Source organism: Phoca vitulina, unplaced genomic scaffold (assembly GCF_004348235.1).
Source record: "Phoca vitulina isolate PV1807 unplaced genomic scaffold, GSC_HSeal_1.0 scaffold19, whole genome shotgun sequence".
NCBI lineage: Eukaryota > Metazoa > Chordata > Mammalia > Carnivora > Phocidae > Phoca > Phoca vitulina.
The window spans coordinates 9,098,557-9,103,529 of record NW_022589722.1 but is presented as its reverse complement, the minus strand read 5'-3'; the positions used below and the strand labels follow the sequence as shown (position 1 = coordinate 9,103,529).

Sequence of the window (4,973 nt, the reverse complement as noted above, 5' to 3'; positions counted from 1 at the left end):
CAAGATGAAGAGTCTCATGCTCTTCTGACTGAGCCAGCCAAGTGCCCGAAAAATATACAATTTCACACAATATTTAGCTATCAACTCGGATAGGTATACAGGTACAATATGATACAGAATATGATGAAGGAAACTGAGCCTGCTAAGGCTTTAGAGCATGGAGGGCTTAAGAACGTTATCATTTATGTTAACAAAATCCAAGTCCTTTGAAAAACCAACACCAGGCCATTCTCAGATGTCTTTCATTTCAAGGATGAGTTCTGATGTGGAGTGTCATGATTCTGTAGATTTCTGGCTGCTTGCTAGTCCCTTCTCTTTGTGGATAAACTTATTTCTCTCTTACTTCTTTAAGGTGTGCTCACAGGAGCAGTGTAGGCTGCAGGATGAGAGAGTCCCTCAAGAAGCACAGACAGGGAGGAGGCAGGAGCACAGCAGGATCAGGAGGGTCTTCTGCTGCTAACCTCACTGGGGAGGGATTAAGGTAGCTTCCTCCTGAACCCACAGCTTGGCCTAAGCAGGGCAGCCCATCTCCATCCTCCATCCTCCAGTCAGTAATACTGGTCACCCCTGTCAGACCTCCCTGCCTCAAGGTGAGTTCACCTTAAAGGCTGAATGTAAAAGTATGAGTCTGGGGCCCAAGCCACCAACACCCACAGGGTCCCCCAGTTAGAGGTCTGGTCCCAGGAGGAGGCTGCTACTGCACTCTGGCAACCAAAGGACTGAGGAATGTGGCCCACTGTTGTCAGAAAAGCTGGAAATCCAGATTTGTATATGAGCCCCCGATTCCAAAACGTTGCAATTTATTCATGTTCTAGCAAAAACATTTTCAGGAATGATGTAAGTGGGTAAAAATAAGAGCCAAATCAGGCAGACTGTGGACTGTGGCCCCACAAACCCTACAGCCTGCTTGCATCCTCTCTTAATTTCCACATCAAATCTCTCTGAGGCACGTGAATCTGAACTTCTGCGGTCTTAGCTCTTTACAGGACATTTTTGGGATTTTTTTTTTTTTAAGTCTAAAAGACGGTAATCTATCTTCATTCTTGTTCTTCAGGATATTTTTCAGTCTTAGGCTAAACGGATACTTAACTTGGGGCAGTCCTTCTCTTACGTTAAAATATTCCAGTCGCACATTATTACAAAGATAGCACCAAATCAAACTGACTGAGGGAGTCACCAACAAATGGGGGCAGAGAATTCTGAAAAACAAAAGTAGTAACTGAGAAGCTGAGCGGTTTTCCTCCAGTGTCTCTGATGCCCACACTCAGCTGCTCCTCCCTCCTTGGGCAGCTGATAGGACCTGCCTTCCAGCCTTCTCAATCTTTACCACTTGATGTCTCAGGTGACGGCAGGGAGCCCTGGGCCCTGGTACATTGTGTGCAGGGCTTCCTGGACTCCGTGGGGCGTCGGCCCTGTTTAGCCACTCCTGGTATAGCTCCTGCATGTGGGCGCTGGTCTAGCGGGCTGCATGGGGAGGTCAGGGTCGGTGCCTTCCATCTGCCGCAGCAGCACCTGTCTGCATGCCCATCCTCGGTCTGGGCTTGGCCTCTGTCATTTAAACATCCACTGGTCCAGGAGAGCACTTCCACCAAGTGGTATGGTGCCCTTCTCCAGCTTCAGAACCACATCCTGGATGTTTTGAAAGCAGTACACCGCAGCCAAGCGTAACAGAACCTCCCCATTCTTTTCAAGGGTGACCTCTTTGTTCTTCAGGGTGTGGCAGGTGACCTCCCTCACATCCTCATGAAACAGCTGCGTGGCCGCATGCCTGAAGCTGTGTGCCAGGTACCTGCTAGAGGCGGCCCCATCCTGGTGTCAGTGCCTCACCCTCTCCTTCAGGCCTCCAAACAGAGCGTACATGGCAGCATCTTTTCACCAAGAGATCACCTTGCTCCATTATCTGACCAATTTCACCTGAGGTTAATACACAGTCAGTCAGCACCCCGGGAACCATGTGAAGCTGTGGGAAAAACTTCTCGAAAGGCCTTCAGTTTATCATCAGAGCAGGGGCCACAATAATGTGGAAAATCTCGTCTGGGGACAGGTTCTGCTGTCTGGCGAAGTAATCAATCCTTCACCAGAGAGCCCAAGATCTGCTGGGGAGACTTGGTGGTATGGGGGGGGGTGACATGGTGGCCCAGCGCATGTTCCAAGTATGGGACCCAGCCTGGACAGGTGGAGGTGAGCTTGGGTAACATTGGCTCTTCCTCACTGTGCTGGAGGCATCGAGACACAGATTCTTTCTGACTCTCCAAGATGCTGAAATCCCCAGCTACTGTTGTGTTAAAGACAGTGCATACCCCAAGACTTTTGAGGAAGCCATAGAGTCTTCTGGATGCATAAATCACATTGAGGCAGAATTTAGCAGCAAAATAAGGCAGAGACTGTGGACACACCGACACTGCCAGCACCTTTTGCTGTAAGATATCACATTTCTTATTAAGGTTCAGAACTCAAAAGAAGTCCTTGGTGTTCTGCTGGGAAACCTGGATCCCTTCCTCCACTAGTCACACTGCTGTCACACCCCATATTACTCAAATATCTTGGCATCAGCCGACTTATGGAATTCTCTCTTCTTCCACATGTGGTGCTCACACTTCATCTGCAGTGGGGCAGGTGGGGGGCCAAGGCTTGGCCTGAGAGGAGCACCAGGAGATGCGGTCTTTTCACTTTCTTGATAGTGTTCTTTGAAGCCCCCTAATTTTTAATTTTGATAAAGTATAATTTATTTTTTTTTCCTTTGGTTGTTTGTGCTCTTGCTATCACATCCAAGAAACCATTGCTATGCCATGAAGATTTATGGCTATGTTTTTTTTTTCTGAGTTTTAGTTCTTACATTTAGATCTTTGATTTATCTTAATATTTGTATATGTATAGGGATCCAAGTTCATTCTTTTCCATGTTTTCCCAGCATCATCTTTTTGAAAAGACTGTTCTTTCCCCTATTGAATTGTCTTGGCACCTTTGCCAAAAGTCAATTGACCATAAATATAAAGGTATTATTTATGGACTCTGAATTACATCTCACTTATATATGCTTTTGGCAGTACAGCTGTGTTGATTACTATAGTTTTGAAATCAGGAAGTCCAAGTTTTTCCAATCTTTATGCATATTCTTATTGTTTTATTACATTGATTGGGACCTTCAACATAACCCTGAATAGAAGTGGTGAGAGCAAACATTCTTGTCTTATGTTGTTCCTGACCTTAGGGGGAAAAGATTTAATATTTCACATTACATTTTTTTAAGATGATTGTTGTTATACTGAGGAAGTGCCCTTTTTTTTTTTTTTAAGATTTTATTTATTTATTTGTCAGAGAGAGACACAGCAAGTGAGGGAACACAAGCAGGGGTAGTGGGAGAGGGAGAAGCAGGCTTCCCATGGAGCAGGGAGTCCGATGTGGGGCTCGATCCCAGGACCCTGGGATCATGACCTGAGCCGAAGGCAGACACTTAACGACTGAGCCACCTAGGCGCCCCAAGGAAGTTCCCTTCTGTACTTGCTTTAAGTTTTTTTTTTTTTTTTTAACATGAATGGGTTTGAATTTTGTCAGATGCTTTTTCTGCATCTACTGAGACCATCATTTTGTTTTTCTCTTCCATTCTGTTAATGTGGTGAATTACACTGACTTTTCAACGTTAAACCACACCTTCCTTAGCGTCTTATCCTTTATATTGCAAGGTTCAATTTGCCAATATTTCATTGAGAATTTTAAAATCTATATTCATGAGGGATACTGGTTTGTAATTTTCTTGTAGAATGTCCTGGTCAAGCTTTGATATCAGGATTATTTGGCCTCATAAAATGAGTTTGGAAGTGTTCATTCCTGCTCTAGTCTCTGAAATATATAGGATTATTATTTTATCTTCTTTAAAAGTCTGATAAAATTTACTGGTGAAGCCATCTGGCCCTGGAGTTTTCTTTGTGGGCAAGTTTTTGATTAGAAATTCCATTTCTTTAATAGATATTGGTCCATTTAGCTTTTCTTTTTCTTCTTGTGTCAGTTGTTTGTATTTTTTCAGGAATTTGTCCATTTCATGTAAGTTGTCAAATTTATTGGCATAAAGTTGTTGAACTATCCCTTTAATATCTGTATAATTCATTAGCATTAAAAGTAAAATTTCTGCATACAAAAATAAAATAGATGACAAATGATGAATCGGGAAAATAAATATATAACATATAGCAGAAAAAGATATATATTGTAGAAGCAAACAGTCTAGTGACAGAAAGAGGGAATTATGATTCAGTGTGACAAATGCCATGAGAGGTACACAGAGAACAACACATAGGATGGATACACTGGCCAATTTAGGAAGTCAAATCATGATGTCCAAATGATGAATTACATTTGCTAACTTGAGGTAAAATAATATAGTCAAATTTATGGATACTTAAAAAGCTGAGAATTTAGCTCTCAGATATAATTATTTCACATTGGTCATCTACCTATGGGTGTCTACCGTCAACTGCTCCCCTTTCACTGGCATATCTTTAATTACAAATAAAATGAAAGTTTTTTTGTAAAAATGATAGACATTATAAAAAAATTCAAATGAGATAAAAGAAGTCCAAAAGACAAAATAAAAATCACTTGCATTTTGGCCAACATCCTTCCAGATCTTTTTGTACATTTATATACACATATATACACATATATTCATGTCAAGATGATGCTGTTCTTGCTGATCTATATTCTCCTTTTATGGGGGGACCTACATGCTATGAACATATTTTCATGTAAATAAAGATTTTCATCATTATTAATAGGTTAAGGGTATTCCATTGTGCACATGCACTGTAATTTAACTAGCATCCTAGTGATGGCACTTACAGTGTTTCTAAAAACAGTTATTACAAAAAAGGGAGTGAGGAACATCCATACGAATGTTTTCTTTTTGTTATTTTCCTTAGAATGAATGGACTAGGAAATGAGATTTTGGGGCAAAGGCTAATGAAATTTTGGTAAAT

At 41.8% G+C, this 4,973-nt stretch overlaps 1 pseudogene; it reads right to left on the bottom strand.

Annotated features, from left to right (window-relative positions):
- Positions 1 to 1,338: 1,338 nt before the first annotated feature.
- Positions 1,339 to 2,584, bottom strand: LOC116640087 (annotated as a pseudogene).
- Positions 2,585 to 4,973: the final 2,389 nt, after the last annotated feature.